General features: G+C 42.1%; 1 protein-coding gene across 2 annotated transcripts in view; it reads right to left on the bottom strand.

Moving 5' to 3' along the window:
* The window catches only part of SGCZ (sarcoglycan zeta), a 4,297,431-nt gene that overhangs the window by 3,348,838 nt on the left and 921,823 nt on the right, over positions 1 to 26,770 (bottom strand). For both annotated transcript variants that reach the window (XM_085642032.1, XM_085642033.1), the window contains exon 3: positions 17,010 to 17,065. The gene's annotated coding sequence lies outside the window, so the exon portion shown is untranslated. The remainder of the gene's footprint in view (positions 1 to 17,009; positions 17,066 to 26,770) is intronic.

Below are 26,770 nucleotides of genomic sequence, written 5' to 3'. Positions count from 1 at the left end.
CTATACATCTGATGCCCATATGGCACTCCCAGAAATATTCAAGCTAGCCTCGGAATTTGGGGAAGTGTCCGAGTATGAGATCAATGCCACAAAAACCGAGATGATGACCTGGGGCATGGACCAGAACTTTAGTATTGCTGGTATTCGCCCAGGAAAAAAGTTGAGATATCTAGGCCTTGATATAGAAGAGGATATACACCAGATTGTCAATACTAATTTTTCCAGGATAGCTAAGGTCTGTCGTAAGTTACTTCAGTCCTGGTTCCATCTTCCATTGTCATTACTAGGAAGGGTTAACTTGGTCAAGATGTTTGTTTTACCAAAGATTTCTTTTCTTTTCAACACTATTCCCATGTATTTTGATCCAATTTTTATTAAAACATTTCAGGCCGAGATTAACACCTTTATCTGGAATAAACATCTTCCAATAATTTCATGGAAAAAAGGAAGGAGGCACAGGGAAAAGGGGGGGTTGGCTGCTCCGGACATCCAGGTGTATGCCTGGGCGTTCCAGTTATCTCATGCCAGGATGCTGTTAAAGACACCATTCGAGTATGGGGTGGGAATTCTTTACAACACTTTGCTTATGGGAGAGGGGGTTAGCCAGTTTAGATTCCTATTAAAGTTTGGAGATCCCAAATTCTTTAAAAAAATTAAATTGAAGATTCTATTGGGAATGGCAAGGACATGGGCCCAGGTATTGAAATCTATTAAAATAGGGTACTATAGTTGTAGGACTCCCTTATGGGATCTGCCCGATAATCCGCCCTGGTTGGGAGATTCACTGGCGGTACCTATTAAAGAGGCAGGGGTGGAGGTTTGGGGAGACCTATTTGTCGAGGGGGTATTGCTCTCCTGGGAGTGATTGAGTAGGAAGATAGGCCCAGGCCTAGCCAGGCTAAAATATCTGCAGATGTCCAGCTGGTCTCGCTCTTACAGTGCACAGCCCTCTCGAAGAAGCAAGTTTCCATTGGGAGGTTACAGTAGCCTTATAACTCTCTTAATCGACAAACCCCCGACTAAGAAGGAGGTTTCATCCTGGTATAATCTGATTTTGGAGGAGATGGATGGAGCTTTCTTGTTACCAGATGAGCTTTGGAGGCCAGATATAAGCAACTCTAATTTGCAAGAGCTATGGAATACATCATGTAGAATGATGTGGGATGTTGTGAAACCAGCGTGGTTGCGCAGGAATCACCTTTCTACTATCCACAGAGCCTACCACTCTCCCCTCCGTCTTTCTAAATCTATGCAGGGGAATATGGTGGTGTGTGCTAGGTGTGGGCTCCTGGCAGCCTCGGACATTCACATGTTCTATGAGTGCCCTCTCTTGTCTCAGTTCTGGGAAGCCATTTGTAAGATCATGTCGTCTTCAGTAGACTTTAATATAGTATTAGATCTTCCATTGGTGATCTTCGGAATCTTGGAGGGGGTCTCCACCTTGGAGAAGAAGCTAATCTTTTATGCTATACTACTCGCTAGAAGGGAGATATGCCAGAAGTGGAAGGACCCTTCACCTCCTTCTATTAATGAATGGTATGCTTCTTCCCTGCAGGTCTCCAAGCTGGACTTGGCTAGAGTAGGGAATCCAGATAAAAGATCCTTCTGGCGCCTCCTGAAATGGGATCATTGAGAGACTGGGTTTTTTTTTTTCCCCAGGTCCAATGATTAAGCCATCTTTCCCATTTCTGGGTAAAAGCCGAGCTCCGACACTTCTTTTAGTACTCTGGCTGAACTACTGAATCCCCCTAAAGGTTATGGTGTGGTGATCACTGGTATCTCAAGCCATATTGCTGAGGGACGAGGCCCTTGCTTCACGTCTGCCCCTTCCAGTTTAAATGTACTGAGACAGCATATCGCTTGTTAACCTATGGATCTCATATATAATACCTTGGTGGCATATGAGGAAAAAAAAAAAAAAATATGCTATAAATTGGATATTTTGCACAAAGCACTTTAATGTATATGGCTAGTAGGGTCTGCTGCTTGGGGTTTCTTTTACCATCGCGTGTTTTTTATGTATTTTATTGTATATTGTGAAATATGAAGATATGTGCAATTTTTAGGCTGCTTTTATGGTTATGTCTCGTTTAACTGAATAAAGCTTGCTTGAATTTATATACAAGAAAATAAAACAGCAAGAATACAGAGATAAAAATATTGCAATCCAAAAAAGTTATGTTTATTTGTTAAGCGTCTTAAAAAAATAAGAAAGAAACAGCAGACAGTGTACCACGGTTACCATGGGAAGAAAAATAACCTTCTAACTCTGGTTAATTAAAATAAAATGGGGCGCTGGGGGCACCTCAGATGACGGAAACTCGGTTTAACGACCCTGCTGGACTAATGGATAGCACTATCCCTGCACGTAGGCCGGGGAATACAATATGGCATGCAGCATATAGCACAATAAAAGATACAATCAAGCATTGGCAATACCAATAGGTCTGACTAATGAATGAAAGTGTCTTTTCTACCACAGATGGGTGTAGACACTTAATAAGTCATTATGCACACAGTCTGTCACTCATCTTTGCACTCATGCATCCATACATCAATCCTTTAAATCATCCGTTCACTCACTCTCTGATAAAAATAAACAAACTCAACAACATAAGCAAGATAAATTAAAAACAAAAGGGCCTATTAGGATGGCCCTAGCGGTGCTGGGACCGGCCGCCAGTGGTGCGGCGGTCCCACACTGGCAATTAGGATGCCACCGCCACCATGGCAGTGGCATCCTCTATTCACAGCATTGTGGCGGGCGGTGCTCACAGCACCGCCCGCCACAATGGTGAGAATGCACGTTGTGCATTGTCATGCACAAGGTGACAGGCACCACGCAGTGCCTGCACCTTGTCAGTGACAATGTATGGGGTACCATACGTACCCTCCATGTGCACCCCCCAATACCCTGGGGGCCCGCAACACGCTCCCGTTAGCAAAATCCACATGGCTTTCCATGGCGGGGTCTCCGCCATGGAAAGCCCTGCACTGCTGCCCATGCTAAGATGTATGGCGGTGTCTAGCAGACACCACCACCATATCTAGCCCTTTTTCTGCCCGGTCGACTGGTCGACTGGCGGAAAACCGGCAGACGGTCTTTCCACCCGCCGGGGTCCCCCCGCCATACTAATATGGCGGGGGAAATGGGTGGTTGGTGGGGTATGATGTAGGGCAGATCGCCACCACCATGCAGGCGGTGGTGATCCGCCCTACATCATAATAGACCACATAGTAGTAGGAGAAGGAATACATGCTGCTTTCTAAAAATCGCCAGCATATGTTTACATTAATAAACGAAACACAGCAGCGTGTGTTCATCCTGCAAATGTTTTGGAAATAGTCTATTGTTGTGAAAAGTTCAAGCATTGCCACCATATTTAGAACCACCCTGGTGGCCTTTTCAAAATGGTAAAACAATGATTCCATCATGGACTCCTAGTTTCGAAGTAGCAGCAACGAGAAATGTGGCACACTGTAGTTGAAATAAATGGCAAGCAAAAGACCCGTTATCAAGACCTGCAGTATACTCTTAAAAAACATTAAAATAAAAAAATGAGAAGCAAAGAAATGAAAGGGGAACAATAACATTAGAAAATTCAAAACTAAAGGACTGACCACGGACCAATCAGCCTTGATTCTGAAGTGCACTCATTTTCAGGTGGCTGTACACACATGATCAGAAAATTACATCATTAACAGAGCAAAAGAGCCAATGACTAATGAATACTGAACCAATTCCCCATGCAGTTTGCTGCCATGGATGAAAGCAGAGTGTATATGACACCCAGAAAGACCAGTCGCACAGCAGAGTGGACCCAAAGGCCTTTTATTTGTATATAAATTTATATTTATATATATATGGATGTAGGTATTATTTATTGATTTTATTTTATTGGAAGATCCTGGAAGACATCTAAGAAGAGATTCTACCAAGAATTATTAGAGTTCAAGTCTTCTACCCTAGGGTTTGCAAGAAGCAGTAAACAAAACCAAATCCCTTTCTTACTAATTTAATCTATGTAATTCCATGCAACAAAATATATATCTGTAGGCTTTAATATAGAGTAATAACAATCCATGGTTAAATGGCTATCAACTTTAACATACGCTTTTCACAATGAATTTGTCAGACCCATGGTCCTTTCTCATATCATTTCATAATAAACACATCAGGCTTATAGCCATGACCATTGTTTGCCACCATAACCAACTCAGTCCTGCTACAAGGAGTATACACATTGCCACAAGCCAAAAAGTGCAATGTGTGCACTCTTTTTAGAGGAAGCACAGAAATGTGTCCCAATCACATCCTGAACTCAGGGCGATCAACGTTTCCATGGAGCCTAAGCCCCTCTCTCAGTAGGACTCTGAAAGGTCTTTTTGTTGATCACTCATAAGGTTGGGTTAAAGTTGCACTGTTAAGCCAGAGCTAAGAATCCATGGAGGTAAATGACTGCCCTCCTCCCATCTGAGCTGCTGCCAGAGAAAAGCACAATGAGTTATCTAGGCCACTTTAATAGCATTAGAATGTCATGTGTGTGCCCCTGAAAGTTAAATCTCAGACAGCTGGATAAATAAACATAATGACACAGTTGTGTGGAGGGTAAGAACGGTTTGTGAAGCACAGACCTTCTGCCCAATCAAACCATGTACTCCTGCCTCTCAACATATGGGTGTAGCCATAGGCCCTCTTCAGGTGATTCTCACAATTGTCTGGCGAAAGCTGTGCTGTCAAGCTAGATCATAAACAGGCAATCTCAGGAACAAGCAGTTGAGCCAAAAGAAACTGACTTACATTCAGCTGAATAAATTCCATATTATACTACAGATAGTATAATGCAGAGACCAGCTCATTTTAAAGTTTAAGAATCTACTTTCAGTATGTACAGAAGAGAAAGCCTTACATATACAGAAGACACCACTTGACTTTATGCAGACAGCTCCCCATTCAATGTAGAGAGCACCTCTTTCACAAGAATACATCTCTTTCACTAAACATAAACCACCTATTTATCTTTGAAGATTCATGATTTGAGTCATGGTTCTCATAGTCCTTAGATACACCTCTGACCCAAACTGTGGAGGGTGGCAAGTGATGATCAAACTCCCCTGGCATGGGCAGTTCTTATAACCTGATCTACGGGCTGTGCCATGGGAAAATGGGTTCACAAGTGGGGTTGGGTATCAGGTGATAAAATATGTTTGTAGGTGTCAATATCGTCCTATACAACAAGTTTATTTATTTTTTTATGACCATTGCATCTGCGCCAGTTTATTTATGCAACCCTCTGTAGACAGTAAAGATTTCAATGGTTGAGTTGATTTGATTTAAACTGTGTGCTAAACATGAACATTACAAACCACAAGGAACCTTATGAACAGCTCTCCCCACCCCTTGTATCTCTTCACTGCTCCATCTCTTGACAGCAGCCCTTACCTCTCTCTACTTCCACAACGTCTAGCAGCAGCCTCTGTGTCACCTCCCTGCTCATTGCTCCACATCACCAGCATCTCTTCGAAGTCTCTCCACAAAAGCTCATGCATCTCTTAATTGCCACTTCTCTCTACAGCCAGCAACACTTCGTTGCCTCCTCTTTCAACAGCTTATGCACCATTATGTATTTCAGTACACACTCTGCAGCTCTTCACTATCCTACAGTTACAGTTTCTGCAGGGCCATCTGACTGCAGCAGTCCCTGTACTGCTTCAATGCCCATCCTCTCCACTGTCCACGCATCTCTCCATAGCCCCCATTAATTACAACCCCTGCCCTTTTTAATGTCACATCCCTCCTAATCCCCTTTATCTCTTCTCTGCTCCATCTCTTGACAGCAGTTCCAGCATCTCTTCGCTTCAATATTTCTACATTGCTTTACCCCTCTAGCTCTTCATAGAGTCTGTATTTTATTAGCCTGCATCATTTTCTGGAACCTGTTTGTTTATTCACAGGCCATTATCCCTCCACACCACAGTCATATCTTAACAACTCCCACCTCTCACGAACACTGCCTCATCTCTCCAAAATTGCTCTGCCACCTCAACTCTCAGCAATCCGTTTATTTTCCCCAAATCCAGCATTTCATCAGAACTATGGCATTAATTCAAATCTAATCGCATCTGTTCAAAGCCTCAGCATTTCTACATTGCCCCAGCATCCATCTACAGACCCGATAAGAAGCAAGGGAGGTCAAAAACTAGGGGTGGCAAGAAAAAATGCCTGGTTATCCATGAATGATTTTCTGAGAAGTGAGAAATGAAGGAAGGTAAGAGACTTGCTGAGGGTGGTGTTCTTTCTTCTAAACTTACAACGACAATTATGAGAGTCTCCATAAAGTTAATGTGTTTTAGGTGAGGCGAGCCAGATTAGCATGAATGTAAGTCTCTACTGTCAGCAAATACAGTGTTTTAAGAATGGGAATAAATACTCGTTTTTCTTAGCACCCAACATAAGCCTGGTGGCTGAATGCAGAACAGTCATAAATGGAAGGTGAACACACGTAGAAACTCTGATTAGGAGAGCTTTGCCGATCAGTGTGGGACAGCAAAACAGGACAGTATCAGAGGCCCAAAAAATGATAATCATTTTATAATTTATCATTTGATGGGCACACGAATGATCCCCAAGGTGATCTCTCGGCACCTTAGCGGGCTGCACAGGTCACAGTTCAATGAAAGTATTAAAGTTCAAACAGCCAGGTTTGCAGAGATTTTATAAAGAACGGTGGGTCTGAGCAAGAACATAACTGTAGGGGAAATTGATTCCAGTATTTGTGGGCCAAGAAGGGGAAGAAGCGGACCCCATGCCTAGCAGTATGAATGCACGTGCGGCGTAGAAAAATAACCTCACTGAGCTAAGTTGACGTTACGGAATATATGGATGCAACTTAATTTGGAGGTAACATCGTCATTTCCTATGCAAGGAATTAAAAGCCAGATAGAAATGTTTAAAGAGTACACACTTATTTATGGAAAGCCAATGAAGAGAACGTAGCAAAGGTTCAGATGGAGATCGCAGAGGGAGATTGCAGACAAGACTGCTGTGTACTGTACCACCTGTAGTCTAAAGAAAAGTATTTCATTAATTGCAACCATGAGGGAGCTTTCATAATCCAGGTGGCTCACTATCAGAACCTGGACCAGGGATTTCTTTGTTTGCAAAGGAACCCAGTGAAAGGCCTTCCTAAGCATGCGCATCATGCCAAACATATCCCAGAAATTGATTTGACATGCCCCTTCATGGACAGGTTGTCATCCAGGAGAACACCCAGGTTTCTAGCAATTTGTTTGGGAGTGGGAGACAGTCCCAGTTCAGATGGCCACCAGTCGGTTGACTAGAAAGTGAAAAAGCAAGATTTGCATCTTACTGGAATATAGCTGAAGAAAACTGGCTATCATCCAGGATGGAATTTTTAACATGCAGTCCTTAAATTTGATTTAAAAACGTTTTGGATTAGGGTCCATAGTGATGACAAGTTGTGTGTCATCATCATATGAAATCATATTAAAACCATTTGACCTGATGTCCTTGGCCAAGGAAGCTACATTAACTTTAAAGAAAGTTTGGCTCAAAATCGAACCCTCAGGCACCCCTTTAGCTTGAACCATAGTTCTGGAGTCATAGAGGTCTACTTGTACTGTATGGGTTCGCTCCACCAGAAAATGTTCCAGCCAGATTAAATCTTTCCAATTGACCTCCCCATATCCGAATATCTCTGGTTTAGGATTAAATTGGGAGGTGGTGTCTAACAATTGTGATAGATCAAGGAGAACCAGCATAGAGTTCCCCTGCTCTAAGGTAAATCTGATTATATCAATGACCTCCACTAAGCCTGACTCCATGCTATAAGAAGCACGGTCTTACTGGGGTAATATAAGAAGGAGTGGGTTTCTAAATAAGACACCAGTTGTTGGTTTACCAGAGACTTTCCCAACAAAAGAGAGGAATGAAATGGATCTGTAGTAACCCAGGTCTGTGGGGTCTGCCATAGTTTTTTTTTTAAAGAATAGGTTTAACCCTGTTAGCTTTGCATTTCGTAGGAAGGGCTTCCAAATTGAAAAAAGAGGTTACATAGGTCCAGAAATGGACAAGAAATATTGAAGCTAGGGAGATGATGATGTAAGGAGGGGAGGGATCGTCAGAAGATCCCGATTTGATTCTTTTGAGCAGGCCCAGCACTGGCTCAGGAGTGGAAGGTTTGAGGGACCCCAGGGTGGTGGGCTGAGGGCTCGTCTGGGGCTTGCCTTATCGATATCACATTATTATATAGAGATTGGTAAATAATCTTAATCTTTTGCTCAAACTGTGCTGCAAGGTCATCTCAGAACACCTGAGATGCTGGGCTGGTAGAGGTACACATTGCCTGGTTAGTACGTTATTTTAGAATTTTATACAGCTCTTTTGAAGAATTACTTGCAGTCTTGATTCTATCAACTGTATGGGTCCTTCTTGCAATATTGATATTTTTTAGATCTTTTCTTAATGCAGATTTGTAAATGAGTCTTTCCTCAGCTGAGCTGATATGGAAGTTCCTCATTTACCTTCAAATTTCCTACAGATGTTTTTTCCATCTTTAGGGATTCAGTGTACCAGGGTGAGATAAGGCTTCTAGTTTTAGTATTAGTTTATTTCAACGGGGGCTATGATGTCTAAAGCCTGCGTAAGAGTATCCTCGAAGTCCTTTAAGGGAATATTAATGTCTCCACAGTCCTTCAAAACAGAAAAGGCAAAAACAGGAGAAAAGGCAGAAAGAACTACCTTCCTCCAGCGTCTAGTAAGTTTTAAAACATTAGGATGTAGATCTCTTGATTTCTGCGTCACGATATTGAAGCTAATGGAAAAATGGTCTGTCCACTCTCGGGAAGCCAGGGGATCAACCACCATATTAGGCATATTGTAAAACACTCAATCTAATGTGTGTTCAGCTATATGAGTAGGACCTTCTATTTTTTGGTGGAGTCCTAAGGATTCCAAATTTGCAAGCAGATGGATGGAGCTGGGATCTGAGATTGTGTACACATGATAGTTAAAGTCTCCGAAAAGCAGAAAGTTATCTACTGCTAAAATGTGCAGGGCAAGCCATTATACTACCTTAGAGTTAGTATCTTTCTTTTTGCCAGGAGGGCGATAAACCAGAGCCCCTCTCCACGTAGGCTTTGAGGTAGTTTCAAGTTGAAAGATAATCATCTATAACCAATCGTGGAACAGGAATCTAGGAATTTGTTTTTTTGTGGGTTGGTGAAGCAGTGGCTATGCCCTCGCCACAGTTATTGCCTATCCACTCTGGTTAGATGATAGTCAGCAAGAAATGCTACTGCAATACACAGAGAGGCATCAGAGTGAAGCCGTGTTTCATTTATGAAACATAAGTCTGGTTTAAATGAGTCTAATAGATCCCAAAGCTCAGGGGCATGTTTTGAAATAGAACGTGCATTAAGGTACAGACCGTGTAACTGGGAAGAGGTATGTCTAAGATTATCAGATGGTGTACTGTTCTTGTTGGTTAGAAGACCTTATCACAAAGTAAAAGAAAGTGTGGGCTTGGTTTGGGAGGAGGAGGTGACGCAGGTAGAATTGCACACACTACAATTGAAAGGACCTTCCTGATCCAGTAGTAGACACCCCATGCAAAAGTGGCTGGGAGTTAATTGCCTTATCTCTGTAAGGTCCGAACTGGAATAAAATAGACGGGCCTGCTCATACCTAATAAAAGATGCAGCCCTCCTGGTACCTGCCGGCGGCCAAGCATAGACGGGCGCAGACGGGTTTTCCTTTGGCATGCCCGCTGTGCAATGCTATCTGGCTGTGATTAAATAGCCTATTGGAGCCCGGAGATGGGGCAATTCACAAACACTAGACCATCAACTGGCAAAAGATCTCAGCAGCTGACGATCGAAAATGAGGCTATCTCAACGTTCAATCCCTCCACTCAAACGGCACACAACGCGACAGTCTAGGGAATAGCACCAGAGACAGCAGGTGCAAATATGTAAGTGCAGTAAAATCTTATTTAAAAAGTACTATGGCAACTTCTGTGCCAAAAAAACAAGTGCAAGGAGGCTGCATGTGTCAAAAAGGAGATAATTGAAAAATTGTGGTGTCTGGTTTGTTGCTGATATATGCTTGCATAGTAATCCTTTAGTATGATATCATTTAAAGCAAGCAAACAAAGACATGATGGAAGCAGACATTTGTTAAGTTTGTCAGTAATAAGAGTATTGTTAGACATTGAGTTTCTGGATGGCTAGTGTATGCACTTAAGCCAGGCAGAATCGACTACTCTAGTCAGGGTAAGTAAGTTACACTCAGAAAATAATTCCTGCTCACCCCTTTGGTAGCTTGGCACAGAGCAGGTAGGATTATCCCAGAGGCAGTGTGCAAAGTATACATACATACACACACACAACTACAAAAGGACTCCACACCAGTTTAGACAAATAGCCAATGTTTATCTAAATCAAACAATACCAAAACGGCAAAACTTTTTAAAGATTTAATCAAGTATGCGTCATAGAAATCGAAAGAGCTCCAACCGGGGCTATTTGATCGTGGTCGACCACTCCACATAGTCAGTCCTACCTCAATGGAGCGAGTTCCGGTTACAAAGTCAGGCAGGCCTCAGTATAGTACCTTGCGTCAGTTTCTTATTACCAGGCATTAGAGGTGATGCATCAGTTCCTTACTGCGGCAGGGAATGTGACTCTGTGGTTACCGGTGCGGTACCCCAGTTTCTTACTGTGGAGCGGCATCAATGAGGTGTTGATAGTCAAGCTGTGAGGCTTCAGGTTCCACAGCATCGATGTAGGGCCAGGCCACAGGCATCGGAACAGTGCGCCATAGACTTTGGTAGTGCTGTGCTCGAAACTCATGTAGAGGTGGAGGTTTGCACGCACTGCGGCGGCTTCGGAGCCTGCGATGCAAGCTGAGGTCCATGCGTTGAGTGCGACCACTTCTCCAGTGCAGGTAGCAGCACAGCATCAGATGATCTGCGTCCTATTTTCCTCTTAGTAGCACCCTAAACTTACTTCCAAGGGCCCAAGATCCCAAATGGGAACCACTTGACAAGTGAAACTCCTTTGCAGAGGGGCTCAGGGGTTGCACTTTAGGTCTTTGATGGCCCTGGGACTTCTTAATAGGAGGCAAGCTCAACTCAAGCCCTGGGAGAACGTTTGAAGCAAGATGTAGAAAGCAAATTAAAGTCCTTTCTCTCCTGGGACAGAAGCAGCTAGCAGCAGGCCAACACAGCAAAGCAAACAGCTAAACTGCAGTCCTTCCTGACAGCCATCTAGCTCTTGTTCCTGGCAGAACGTCCTCAGCCCAGAAGTGTCCTAAGTATATGGTGTCACAGGTACAGTACTTATACCCATTTCAACCTTTGATGTTAGTAAACTACATAGGAAAGTATTTGTAGTGTACTGCCTTTCCCTGCCCTGGCTCCAGTCATACTACAGGGGGTGGAGACTTCATTGTGTAAGGACAGGCACAGCCCTATTCAGGTGTCAGTGTCCACTCCTCCTACCACTCTAGCTCAGGAGAACCCATTAGCCTCGTGACGGGTCATCGGGATATGCAGGGCACACCACAGCTCCCTTTGTGTGACTGTCTAGCGTAAATGCATAAACAGTCCAACTGTCATCCTGACTCAGACGTGTATTCAGAGACAGACAGAGGCACAGAATGATTAAAGTATGAAAATGCCAACTGTCTAAAAGTGGCAATTTCAGACCTGTAATTTACATACGAACTTCACTAAAACATGTGTTTTTCAAATATATTAGGTCTTTTGGGCATTAAATATAAGAACTGATTTTGCTAACCAGTTTTTAGTTACCTGAAGGCAACTCTGCATTGAAGAAAGCTAGTTTGTAATGATGCTGTAAGATAGAATAGAGAGTCGCCAGCATAATAATGGGTGCTCCTGCCAAATGTGGTCACCAGATCCCTTTGATACTCAATACACAGTATGAACAATGATGAGGACTAGATGGAAACCTGAAGCACTCTGCGCTGCTCGAGCAAGGGGGAGGACCTTGAAATACTTATAAAAGCATTTAAAGCAGTCACAGTAATAATTAAAATCAATCCAAGATACTTCTGCTCTTACCTATAGGAGATGAAAGAATAGGCAATGCTGTTCCATGGTCTACATATTAAAATCCACTGAGAGTTACCTCAGCACAGGTAGGGCCAAATGTTCCCTTCATCAGTAACACATACAATGCCATTGATCACCTGCAATGTAGCAGACTTGGTAGGGTGACAAGGATGAAATCCTGAATGAAAGTCTCTAAAGGGTTAGCATGATCAAAGTGTGTACGCAGCTGGAATGAGGGTTTGTTTTGGTAATTCTGCCCATAAAAAGAAGACTAGTGATAGGAGGAAAGTTTTTCCGTATAGTGTCATCCACTGTTTTTTAGGAGAACGGTAAGACATTCTCTTCTTAATGCCACTTGAAAGAGAAATCATAGCACAGAAGGAAACAAGTGCTTCATTCATGAGTTGAAACACATACCCAGAACAGCACCATCAGCTTAGTAGGTGGTTTGAGAGATAACAGGTGCAAGTCATGTACAAAGGGTGAAATCTAACCAAATTGAGACCATTGTTGGCCTGAGTGATTTCCGAACATGATGACCACACCGTAGACCTGCAATGGGGACCCCTTGCCCCCCAATCCCACATGGTGTCTGTCCCCAAAAATGCCTGGAAGTCCCAGTATTTCGGGACCTCCAGAACTCACATATTTGCAATTTGTTAACTGAAAATGATGGCAGTGCCTCCAACAAACTTCTTGAGTGGGACGCCTTCAAAGTTGTCACCCTGGGTATTTGCCTTCAAGAAGTGGTTGGAGTCTGCCATATGTTAGACAAGGAAATCACGGTGGCACAGCAACATCTACCCTCTAGTCGTCTCGCATTGCAGGAGGCTAAATGCAAACATGTTTCCCTCTTAAAGCACTTGTGCTGCCCCAACCTTACTGCGTACGTGGCCAAAACTCACATTGAAGGTAGTAAATCGAGACACCTTCATGCTTGGCTGATCCACCAAGAACAAAGGGAAGCCCCCTACTTGAACTACAATCCCCATGAGGTGCAGTACTGCACACACAACACAACATCCTTGCAGAATTCTATAGTTATTACTCCCGCATATACAAAGCGTCGTCTGATGTAGATTGCAGGGACGCTATTGAATCGTTCGTTGAGCACCCCCCATTCCAAGTACCAACGCGACTACCCATAACACCTTGGACATGGTTATAGATCCGGTAGATGTCAAACAGATAATTCAAGACTCGGCCAGGAATAAAGCCCCTGACCTTGACAGACTACCTATAGAATATTACAGCACATACACCAAGATCCTTGCACCTCATCTAGCTACTATGTACAACTAGGCCCTTTGGCTAGGCAAACTACTATCCTCTCTTCGGGAGTCTTTGTTAGTCTCTATCCCCAAGCACCACCGGGACCCTACCAATGTAGCTTCCTATTCCCCATTGCTGGGAGTCAATTACAAGATCATGGGGAAGATACTGTCTGGTCGATGCACCCAAATCCAGTCAAAACTCATCCATCCAGATCAAAATGGGTTGGTTCCCAGGCGCAGCACCTCCCACAGCCTCCGCTGCCTTTTCTATGTCCAGGACCAGGTTCAGGACCGCTATCCCTTTTCGGTGTGCCTAGTGTTGAACCTGTTTAAGGCATTTGACTCCCTAGACTGGTCTTACCTTTTTCAAGAGCTTACACAAATGGGCATTGGTGATCGCTTCCATGCCTACACCCGACACCTGTACACAACGCTGCATTCATGGATTCGGATGGGCCTACTTTTCGCGATGGCCATAGAGCCCATGGGCATTTGGCTCTATGAAGATGGCGCGCACAGGGGTATACACCTGGCAGATAGGACACATATGGTATCACTCTACGTGGATGCCTTTTTCCTGTACCGCCGTGATGTCCAGCAAATCCTATTACCATCCACATCGCACTACAGTTGTTCACTAGCATATCTGGCATACGGGTCAACTGGAGCAAATCCTCCATTTACGCACTACACAATAACCTCCCACACAATAAATCACTATTAATAGCATCCCCCTCATTTGGCAAAACTCTGCAGTTCAATACCTGGGAATCTGACTATACCACTCTCCAGATGACCTCCTTGATGGCAATCTACATCCAGTATTGGCATCACTGAAACCTTTAATAACCTTTTGGATTTAATTACCTCTGGCCACTACGGGGAGGATTGCACAATCAAAGATGGTGATTCCACCTCGTCTTTTGCATTACTTCACCAATCTCCTGGTGATTCCTCCCCACTGTTTCTTTTGGGACCTTGACTCCCTGCTGACAGAACTCCTCTAGGGATGTGGCCACCACAGGATTGCTCTGCGGAAGTTGCAATTACCCTCCAGTGAGGGTGAATTGGGTGCCCTCTTCTTTGAAGCATATCTCCTAGCAGCCCAACTGCAATGGGTAACCAAGTGGGTAGCCAGCCGAAATCTTTGTGAAACCTACCATCACTCCCCACCCCTCAGTTCCACAGCAATCAGAGGCCTTTAACTCACTGCCAGGCCCTACGAGCTCACTCCAAGTACACATTGCCTCCAAATGCATCCACAGGACTGAGGCTCTTAAGCTCCATATCCTTCCATATGCTTCTGGATTCCCTCTAGTGGGCCTTCCGCACTACCCAGGAACATACTTCACTTAGTTGGCAGAATTGCTCACATACCATGGCCAGAAACTTGGTCTTTGGCAGAAATCTGCTTTCTTTAATCCAGCTTCACAGACTTTGATCTCCCAGCTGGTCAGTTCCTTACCTGTCACTAACTTCATAATACTTCCTATAGGCTGTGGCAGACTAGGGATGAAGATCCCCCCACACATGCTGTGTTACAAACGTATCATGGACCAAATACAAGGCGCATATACAAGGTGATCTGTAGCCACATTGGTATCTCATTGGACCCGCTCCACACCAAATGAGAGGCTGACATTGGAAGGGTGCTACACCATAAGGAATGGGCTCAGGCACTAGCATTACCACACAGTGTCTTGAGAAACATGAGATTTAAACAAATACAGTTTCACGTGCTACACAATGTGCACTTGACCCCTGCACAACTCAATAGGCACTCATTGTCAATCAGGTAATGCTGATCTCCGGCACATGCTATTGTCTTTCCCGGCTCTCCACACCTTTTGACAAGGTATAGATACTACATTATGTGAAGTCACTGAACTCACTAACCTTAACTCCTGGGAAGGTTGCAACTTCAGCATTTTTAAATGTAGGCAACGTCACATTGTCCGCACGCGCTTAGCTAGTCTAGCCCTGACACTACCCAAAAAATGCTCACACTACATTTACCACCCTGTCTTTGGAGGCATGGCACGGTGCAATATGGAAATGGGGAACCACAGAGGGTACAGCTCATTGACATGAAGAGGCACGCTGCATGGCGTCTTGGGAGACATGGCAGGCTGAATGGGCCCCACTCCTGTCCCAGTTTATACATCTCACCATCCCAGAGGACCGCCCCCTGACTCTACCACACTGACACCCTCTATTTAAGGGCTTAATGAACACATTCCTCCCTCTACCCTTTTACATCCCCCGAGATTCCCTGGAAGTAACATCCCTCATCTCCATTTCCCTTGCAAAGCATTACATTATTACGTGATAGCTATGACACAAGATACTGACTTCACAACTCCGCTACATTGTGCAACCCTTTCTGCCCCCACCGCTTATAACTATTTTCATTTCACACTGTACTTGCCTTCGACCCCATCCCACATCCTGATCTTCGATCTGCTAACTTTTATTATATTTGTGAATTGCCGTATTGCTCTAATGGGACTCAAATTGCCATTGCAACGATTGCAGCTCTTGCTAAGTCTTGTAACCGTTGTTATTTTCTGTCCCTGTATATAAGCATACTATGCTGCATTGTTCTTTTTCTTCAAAGCAAAACCTCAATAAAAATAATATTTTAAATAAGAGACCATTATTGAACAGGAGAAAGGAAAGCTGCACCAACAGCAGCTGATGAATTAAGAGATGTTATTTTATTCCCTGAAATGCCACCATATTTTTGCTACATAGTTTTGACTGTTGCTTGATACAGGTTTGATTAGAGTGAGTGTTAATAAGAAGGATATATTGATTGATACACGGCTAAATTTTGTGAAACATATTTCGGGAAAAATTAGGTGCAGAGGAATTTTAAAAATTTTAACAGTCAGATTTTGCAACCTTTTTAAGATCTCTATATTCTTTTGGGGGTTTAAGAGGTGGATATCGCGAAAGTGTTGCTATTCTCTTCCTGCATTACGAATGAGACGTTTGCTGTTTATAAAAATCAGTGTGTATCAAAGAGAACAAATTGTTATGTTGAAATCTCAATTGATTTAGAGCAAAGCCATTGACAAAAGATGACACTAGATCATGGAAATGAGAACAGGTAGAGTCAACTATGGATTCTGCTGATAGCAACTCAGTGTAGATAAGCATTTTCTGCCCATTTTTATTTTACAGAGCACTTTGCTCAATGCATTTTCTATATGGGATACAGTACCCACTGTTGCACATTAGAAGGATATTGCAAGTCACAGAGAAACTCCATCACCATATAGAGGAACAAGGCTGAAGGCAGAGTACCGTTAAAGTTTATGGAACTCCAAGGTAGCTTGTAATAACCTTATCATGTATGGAAGTAGGTACTTTACTCCTTATAATACATGGTCATGCCATCACCTTTCCCACAAACCACTTAAGTCCTTGGTGTGCACCTCTTTCAAATGCAAAAGGGAGCATATTTGCAAAAATTATGAATAAAAATAGACTCTCTATTTCAAAATTAAACACATCAATAACGCTGTTCAAAATTGGCTTCAAAATGATATTAGAAGCCGTTTAATAAAGGTTATTTGTCTTTAAAAAGATATGATAGAAGCATGCAGAAAGATACCAACTATTGTATAATTACCCAAGGAGTGCAAACACGTGTCCATACATATATTCTTTCTTCTTATCAATGTACAACTAGAAAAACAGAAGAGAAAGAAAAACAATGTTTCATTTTGTGTTCTTTTAACAGCTGCTTTAACTATGCCCTGTTACATGACTTGCCTTTTCCCTTGTGTCACTAATACGAGGACAGCCCTATCTGCCTGCAAAGACCATGGTACTCATACTATAATGCAACAATTGTCCCGTGGGAATCATTTGTCCAATACCTTTCATGTGAATCTGAGGCATGCAAAAGCATTCAATTACTAATTCATTATTGAATAATAACGATTAGGCACATGACACATACATATTTTCATACTAAATGTGCTTTATATGAGCTCTGTGCATCAGAGACTGGATAAATAGCAACCAGTAAAACTTAATTCTGACAAAACAGAGATTGTCATCCCAAATAATAAATTCAACTATTGGACTCCTCCTGCTCACTGACCAACAGAGTTAGGCTCCCCACCGAATCCCAAGAGCATGGTAAAAAGTCTAGGCATTCATATTGATGTGGAACTATCTATGAAACCCCAGATAAACAGGGTTACGTCTTCCTGCTTTCTCCAACTCAGGAAATTCAAGAAAATTAGAGGATTCTTCAACAGAGAGGCTAGCATTCAAATCATTATTGCCTTGATTGTTTTCTAGAAATGATTATCTAATGCTCTTTACCTGGGTATCCCTATTAACCAAAATCACAGACTTCAGAGGACACAAAATCAAGCTGCTAGAATCATCTTTCAACAACCAAGACACTGCCACATGAAGCCGCTGATGAAGGAGCTTTATTGGCTCCCAGTGGCGCAGTGATTCTTGTTTAAAACAGGATGCATTATTTTTAAAGTGATCCACAGCAAAGGTCCTAAATACTTATCCACAAGGAACCATCGACATTCCCTGAAACGCAATCTCAGATCTGCAGCTGTTGGCCCTCGCAGCAGGCATTGTGAGAGAACTCAGCTGTAATAAATTGCTACATTTGAAATCTGATGTAATTTCTTTATAATCTTTGACAGGGTGCATCACCAGTCACAGATAATAATGAAATTAGAGACTGGTTATTATACAGCAATTGCAGAATCCCATATATTATAGTAGGATACTAGTTGTACCTTTGATAGTTCGTAAGAAAATAAGATGCATAATGACACATATTTATGGGTATTCTCCTGCTAGAAGATCTGATTAACTGATCAATCGGGCAAGTTAGCATGGGGATGAGTATCCTGAACATGTTCTGTGAGCAGACTGCAGTTAGGGCCTGGACCAATAGTGAAGCTTGGTCACCCGATGAACCATCGTGGTACCACCTTCAAGTGGTGTCAGTTTGAATTCCATAGCTGGATGGTATTAAGCCTGGTCAGGACACAGTGCTCCACCCATGTGCCCTCTTGAGTAGCTGCAATATACTTCTTTTGACTATGCGTTACAGGTTTTAGGCAGATGGAATTCAACCAAGAGCACGTTTTCCCTACTCACTGCGTTGTGTCTAGTATGTTAAAAGTAACACTGGTTCTGATTCAAAAATGTAAGGGGCAGGAGTTTTAAATATGTTTAAGGTATAGGTCTTGATGAGTCAGATCAACATGCATAGAAACCTCAGCAATGCTGCACCTGTGAATTTTCCCATTGTTCAGCAGTGAAGTCTTCTGTGTCGGTTGTTCTCACGCATCGCCATGTAGGAAAGGTTTAATGTTTAGTCACCTTACAGCAATCTTGCTCCCTTTGAAATAACATTGTCATGTTAGCTGTGTGTTTTTCCTGATATTTGTTTTGCTACTTCAACCAATCCTGGTTCTCTGAGGTGTGTGCCAGATTCCATCTACAAAGGTAATTTCAATGCAACTGGACTTGTTGGGTGGTACGGTTCCTCATGGAGCGCCCACTGCAACCTCCCTAGCATACTCAACTCTAATTATCCCGTTTGTGTAGCCATTTTATGAGGCACAGCTAGATCTCTTTCATCCCTAACTTTTGCCTGTTCACTCAAAGTCCACTTTCACTCTGGATTCATGATGACTCATTTGGTGATGATAGTAGTAGTTATTAAGATAGTCTGAATGGGTACCAAGGCCAAAGTAATTGTAAGAAAGTGTATTATTATTTAGGCAAGGCAGTCACCTTCCTCAATGAATAATAACACTAGCAAGTTAGGAGGGACCTTCCCACAAACTAGGCTCAGAGCCAGCATGTGGACTTGGGAAACAAAGACTTTCCCTTCCTCAGTTCTCCCCTTTCCTTAAACTATAAATGGGCAGGTTTACCCTTTGTTCCTCTCAAGTTAATGAAGTTCCTATGCCCACCTCCGTTATCCTTACTAAGCTGATAGGATCACATTTTCTGCACCCAGCTCATCCTGTAACCAGGCATACGCCACTGTACTGCCCTGGGAGCAATTTTATTCACGGGCTCATTGAAACTTGCCTCCAGGAGCTTATGGGAGGAGAATTGTAACTTTCTAAAATTTCCGATAAATATGAAAAATAGGCTCCGAATGACTATTCTAGCTGTGTCCTGTGAGAAGTAACAGATTGAAGTTTCTAGGATCCAGCTATTGTACTGCCAATTACATTCGTTTTGGGGGGCTAGCCACTGGAGGAACATGCTAACTTCAGTTTCTCAGATGTTCCTCTTTAAAACTATTGCATCCTACGTTTTGGAATTAATGTGTATCTACAAGTGATTTTATTAATATTCAAAAATAGGGTTTTTCGCCTGTTAGAAATGGCTACTTTGACAGGTTTCACAAAAAGGTTTTTAGGCTGCTTTAGTCACGTTATGTATGGTAGGCCAAAAGCCATGTATTACAGGCAAACCCTGTCTATGGCGCAATAGGTGCTGCAGTCCACAAGTGGTATTCAACTTCAAAGTCATTGGTGTATTTGCTACATCATATACTAGGGAACTATAGGCAAGTTAAATATGTTACTCAGGGATTAGCTAATTTACCCACGTTTAAAGGGGGAGTAAAGGCAATTAACCCCTATTTATCAGGGGTAAGCTGCACAGAGTCCAGCAAAAAACTGTTGGAATCACTCCAACGATGGTACATTTCTACAATAATATATGAAAATTCTAAGAGTCCAATAAAATGAAGGATGTCTTTTTAGCTTCTTTCATAAGTTCATGTCAAGCTTAATCCATTTTCACACTTCATGCTCATCTTCCTTTGTAGAATAATTGCGTATATTAGTCTATGTTTTATTCATAGCAAAGTTTGCATTTCCTCTTCTACAAAGATTACCATGAAGTGGTCAGTGTTGTCAATATTTCTGCTAATTGGTTAAATTGTGTGATAGAGCCTTCTTCTGTGAACACTGCAATGCAGTGGGACTCCCTCCCCCAGTCTTTGCATTGGGAACCTTGTACTGCTACAATTTCTGAAATCTTTCAGAATTTAGCTCTTCCATCATTTCTAGACTGGGGCCTCTGTGTTTGTGGGATGGTATGTCATCCTTTTTCAAGCTACGATGACTAGAATGAAGACTACTTTGTAAATGGCATAACATTTTCCCTTTTCTCCAATGTGCCCCCTACTCACTGAATTCAATATGAGGATTTATAATGGGTCCTTATTACACATGGCCTCTGACTACTCCCATCTTCTTCAGAGTGTTTGTGTTTCCCTAATCCCTTGGGTTTCTTCTTAATGTGATGGCTTCCTGATATCTTGATACAACAATGCACACAATTCCTCAGTAAGTCTTTGCATAGGAGAGAGCATTTCCTGCGTATCTTATTGGCCTCTGTGCAGCAAACCCCTTTCCTAAATAGCATTTGGCCTTTGGATGCAGATTTCCCCTTTATGAGAACTCTATGTGTGGACCTGGGTTGTGAGTGGGTTTCTTGCAGTGTCTAGTTTGGTTTTAAGTTGTCAAATGCTTTTTGTGCTGCTGAGTGTTGCTGCCATAGTTATGAGAATGGAGGACCCCTTAGATCCCATTTCCTATCTCTACTCTGCCCTTTCTTCTCCTTGTGGTCACCAGCGATTCAGTTAGTGTGACATGCATCAGCAATTTTTCTTATTTTCTAGAAGATGGTTGGTGTGTCCAGGATTGTTGTGACAGTGCTCCATATTCTCAAAGTGTTTGACACTTAAACTCCGTCATCTTGTATGTTATTATTGGGGTGTTTGGGTTCTTTAGAGCCTGTCAGTGGCTAGTTCCCAGGAATGAGCAATGTTGGTAAATGAGTTTTCAGGAGGCACAATCTCTGCTCTAGGATCCACAATATACCTGTTGAAAAAAGTAAATTTTGCCAGGTTTGGGGTTAACTTCAAATTTTTCAACTGTGTATGGGATGAACAACAAAGTAATTGAAAGTCAAAAAATACTAAAACTTCCAATAAGCATTATTAATAACTTGCAGTGTTACATACCAGACCATGTAAAATCTGTTACCTAAGTTGTACATTCCACCTTGATATATGGGAAGCAGTCTTAGGAAATAGTGTCTGAGAATGTTTGGGATATAGTGACAGAACGTATGGCATTTTACTAGTTTGGACAATGGCCATAATTACCTTGTAGAATATAGGTAAAGGAAGAACATAGAAGATCATCAAACTGATTTGTAGATGAAATGCTGTACAGCTCTGCCTTCATGAGAAAATAAAGAAATCCCCTTATGTTCAGAGACTAGCAACAAGAAACTAAATGGGGTATTTGCATACAAAAAAACATACCATAAACCAAAGTTTACTCAATGGTTTAATATGTACAGATTACTAAATTGTTTCATATACTTCTGCGATCTGGCTGTCTCCATCAGAGATAATCAGAACTATTGGTCACAAATATCTCCTTAACTAAATAAGTACTGTGTGTTATTTGTTCATCTTCATTAATAAAATGACAGTCAGTGCTCTGACCATTGGCAAACGTTTGCCCAAAGGTAAGGTTTGGTTTCTCCCTAAACATTCATCAATCACTTCTTTATTCTTGCCATACATATTCTCAAGCATTTAACAAACACCAACCACTGATACATAGTGCCTGTTTTATAGAAACGGTTTCAACTGCATTAGAAGGAGACACAATGGCATCCCAGAATAAGTATGCTTGTAAGATAAAGATCACTTAAAAAGATAAATTCATATTAAGGCCCTCATTACGAGTAGCCTGTCAAATGTACAGATTGTTTCCACCCTAACAGGAATTGATTATTGGTAAATCTGTGAGTGGGAAAAATCTGGCTAATTCCAAGTGGGACCCTGAGGGCCCCTTAGAAATGAGAAATTACTGGGGCAATCTATAATTCTGTTTCAGATTCTTCCAGTAAATCCTCATTTTCCCCCAGATTTTTACACTCCATGTCAAAACAAATAGATCAGAGGAACAACGCGGATCTCATAATTCTAATGGGGCTGGTAACTACTCTTACCAGCCCCATCAGATTTAAGAGGCCACTCGCAACATAAGTACAGGGCTCCTGTCTCATAAATGAGTAAGTGGTCTGCCAAACCTGCTTCAGCTTCATCCTACCCCAGCATACTACTGCTTTACACAGAAACAAAAGCCAGTCAGATGGAGATATATGTCTGACCCTCTCATTTCCTACTAAGGGCCTGATGCTGATGTGGCTAGGAAGGTCTCCTAACAGCATTTGCTCCGTCCAAATCAAAGCGGGAATCTCTCTTTCCAACCGACTCGGAAAGGTTTCCAACCGATCGAGTATGATACGAGGCATTAGGAATATCCCAATCCAAACCCCACGCATTAGGAATATCCCAATCCAAACCCCACGGCATTTGGAATGAGCAAACCGTACAGAGCAGAATTGTTTGTCTCGAAGGGCTGCATTTCCAAACGACTGAGTATAATGCTGGATTTGCACAGCCTTTCCGAATTGTTCAGTCCTACTCAAATCGGCAGTCGGAATCGGACTTTTGGGGGCCCGTAGTTGGCCCCCCTGCACCTGGAGCCTTCTAAATCGGGCCTGTGGGGGTATCCTTGGGTCTTCCCTTACCAGCCATGCACAGGGTGGCAGGCACCAGGGGGTGCCCGCCAGAGGGTGCCCGATTTTCCCCAGCCACCCCTTTCTTCAATTGGAGACTATGCATTCGGTCAGAACAAAGGCTCCCATTGAAGTCAATAGGAGTCCAACCAAATCGTATCGGGAAGCATCCAAATGCATCGTACTCGGTCTGTTGGACACTCCCGATCCGATTCGGTTGGAAACCAATCCCAAACTGATTAGGTTTGGAAACTTTCCAAACCGCATCAGAATCGGGCCCTAACTATGGACTATTTAAGGCCAAGGATCTTCTAATGTCCTATGGAGATGAAAACTGTGATCATCCAACCCAAGGTCAAAAATACCCAAAACACAGTTTCAACAATGCTAAAAACTTGTTTCAGGAAGAAAGATTGGTGTCAATTCTGTGAAGAGATGTGGAGGACAGGGTCTCACTGCACCATTGTGATCCCAGATCAAGTGTTCACATGCACTACACAGAATGGAATGTACTTACTAAACAAGGAAAGAAATCCGACCCGTAGATGGCCTTCAAACTGAGCCATGTCTTAGACATGGCAAAATACAAATATTTATGAAGGCGGTCGCCAATTCAAAGTATGGTATGCATGTTGGAAAGCACCACGGAATATATCTTCATTCAACGAACAGCAGTAATATTCATTTCATTTTATTCATACAAACAGGCTTTGTACTTAAAGATGGTACAGGACACACATAGCAGGTTGCTTGCTATGCTTTTACTGTATGGGTTATAAGATTAATAATCAAGCACAGTAAACACACATCTATGCATAGCTCACCAGGCTATATCTATAGATGTGCCTTTGTTAGGAAGTTTCTACTCCGTAGCGTAAAGTTGTATCACTATTGCTTAAGTTTTGACACTCACTGGCTGTAGATCTAAGACCCCTCATCAAAGACATCACCCCAAAAAATATCCCAAATAATTTCAAACAACATCAATTTACCAGCAATAAATAAATAAAACTTTCACCTCCAGGACTAGGGCCCGGTCTATAAATAATTTACGAACCGCATACAAGTCGCAAACTAGTTTGCAACTGCTAAAACAGCATTGAGCAATGTACAACGACAGATGAATCTACAAAAATAGCAGAGAGAGCCGACAAACTTCTGAGTCATTTTTGGAGCGACATTCCTTATTTGAATAATAATAATAATCAATAATACCAAATGCTAAATAATATTAATAATAATGACAAATAAGTAATCACATATATCATGCAATAAAGATTTGTGAAAAGTACAAAAAAATGCATTTTGCACACTCAAATTGCCATCAAGTGGAAGCTGGTAGTAACCATGTGCAGGGTATAAAAGTGTGCATCAGAGTTTTCCAAAATTGTGAATTTGTATGCAATGGTGAGGGGCTAAAGAGAGGATATTTAGGTACAAACCATAAAACGTATTGACCAGAAAGAGGAAAAGATGTTTGTAAAATACCTCTTAGAAGCCAGTGTATATTTGAGTTCATGCACAATCTGGATCTATTGGTAAGGACACAAACACACAAAGGAGCAAGACCATACCCACACATGTGCAAGTACTATGCTCACACCACCTCCGAACTCGAGGTAGGTATAAGGGCTTTGTTGCCGCAACACTTTTTTTTTCGCGGAGGGCCTGTCGAAGTTTTTTTTAAACAATTTCCTAGATGCCAGGTTTAGTCAAATAAAGCATATATATTTTTCTAAACACCCCCTCAAGTAATACAGTACAGCAAGTTGCAGCTCTACAGTGGCGTTGTTGGTGGAATTCTGCAGAAGGCAGTGTGGCTTGTTGTCGACGCATGACATGCCTTGACAGTGTCCTGGTACCCTGTTGTGCAAGGACTGTGCTAGGTAACCGATTTGTAGGCCCTCGAAATTATTGTTGCTGCTTCTCCGCTTCCTCTCCTTCTGAGTCTATATATTGCTGTGCACGGACTGTGAGAAAAGCATTTCTCAGAATAATTAAGCATTGCTTAGACTAACTAAGATTAATATACAATTACTATGACTTATATTGTTAGAGATCTATGTTCGTAAGCATGATAAAATAATATTAATATAGTGATTAATGTTTAGTGAAAAGAGAATACTTCATAACTAGCATTTAAATTGCATGACATTTAATTGACTACAGCACCCACAGTGCATATCTATATTCTGAAAGAACGCTGTTTGTAATTTTAATAAACATATCCATATATTCACATTTCTTTTTAGATTATATACAAACACACCTTTTGCGCGTTTGCTTGGAATATTTTAAGCATAATTACTTTTTTAAAGTTTCTTAACTTATCTGTAAATAAAGGTAGAAATACAGAGGTATTATTTGGGCTCAGGTCCAGGTTGAAGGGATGGCTCAATCAATCCCTCCATAAACGTTTCTAGTGGTTTGGTAAAAGGTAGCCTCACTATGTAATCTTGCACCCTTTTCCTTAATTAATGAGCGAAGGTCATACCATCTTTTTCACATTTAACTCATGGTACAATAAGTTACATCAACTGCATTCATTCTTTCTTGCCTATGTTGTAAAATGTATACTGATATTCTTGCATATTGTGCCAAATGTGTACTTATTTATCATTGTGGGCAACACATTCTTGTACCACAGTTTCATGTTTCGTTTCTGAGACTTGTCTTTATGCTGGTTTTTGTCACCTTCCTCCCCCAGTGAGTGATGGCTCACTATGATGTGTCAGTGTCTGTTTCCTCTCCTCCACTCCTGTTCTCTCTATTGGGCTCCTCTGAGCACGTGGTGGTCTACTTTCTGGTTGTGATGTTATAAGCGGCTGCCAGAGCAACATTCGCAATTTAGGACTCTGGCCAAATAGCAATTCTAGACTCTGGTTTTTAAGCTATGTGACTGAATTCTGAATATCTATTTCATATAGGCACTTAGTACATCTAGATTTGGAATATCCAATTAACTATTCCGTACTGGTCAATAATTCCAAAATGCAAATTCCATTATGGTGCACCAAACCCTGGGGTATATTTACAATACCTCTGCAGGACTTTTATACCACCAGAGATTCACTTTTACAAGGCCACACAAAGTCACCCTACATGGCTTTTCATGGTCTTGTAAAAATGGAGTAAGTCAATGCCTTACTCTGCGTGGAAGGAGCATTCCATGGATGTTGCTGTGAATGTCCCACGAAGCACCCATATGTTTTGATACTGTCCCAGATGTGCAAACTAGCATGAATTTGGGCAGCGCGAAAAGTAACCCCTTCCCAAAGCAGGCATGACGAGGAAAACATTTTACATTTCTTCTAGCTTTTCCTCTTTCCACATGTGCTGCAAACATAGAACAAGAAAAACATTGCCTTACATGTTTTTTTGTGCAGGAAGGTGTCCCTTTCAGCATAGAAACAATCATGCCAGCAACACAGACACCCTTGCACCATCATGCAAGGGTGCCTGCATTGGTACTCAGCTGCAGTTTGGGCTCCAGCGCTGGCAGAAAAGATAGGAATGTGCCGTATCTTTTAGATACAGTGCATTCCTGGTCTTTTCTTTCGAAGTAGGCCAGTGCAGATAGAAGGCCTGCAGCTCTGCCCTATGCCAAAAACATGCCCCCTTATTTCTAAAATGCAAGTGACTTACTGTTGGTAGCTTCTGCCTTTCTGCTCACAAAGCCATCTTTACTTTCTGCCAGATTTGGGGGCCAGGGTTTAAGTGCAGAGAGCACTATAACAGTTGGATGGTCTCAGATATTATGTGTCAATTACTCTA

Source organism: Triturus cristatus, chromosome 2_2 (genome assembly GCF_964204655.1).
Source record: "Triturus cristatus chromosome 2_2, aTriCri1.1, whole genome shotgun sequence".
Taxonomy (NCBI): Eukaryota; Metazoa; Chordata; class Amphibia; order Caudata; family Salamandridae; genus Triturus; species Triturus cristatus.
This window is presented reverse-complemented; position numbering and strand designations above follow the sequence as displayed.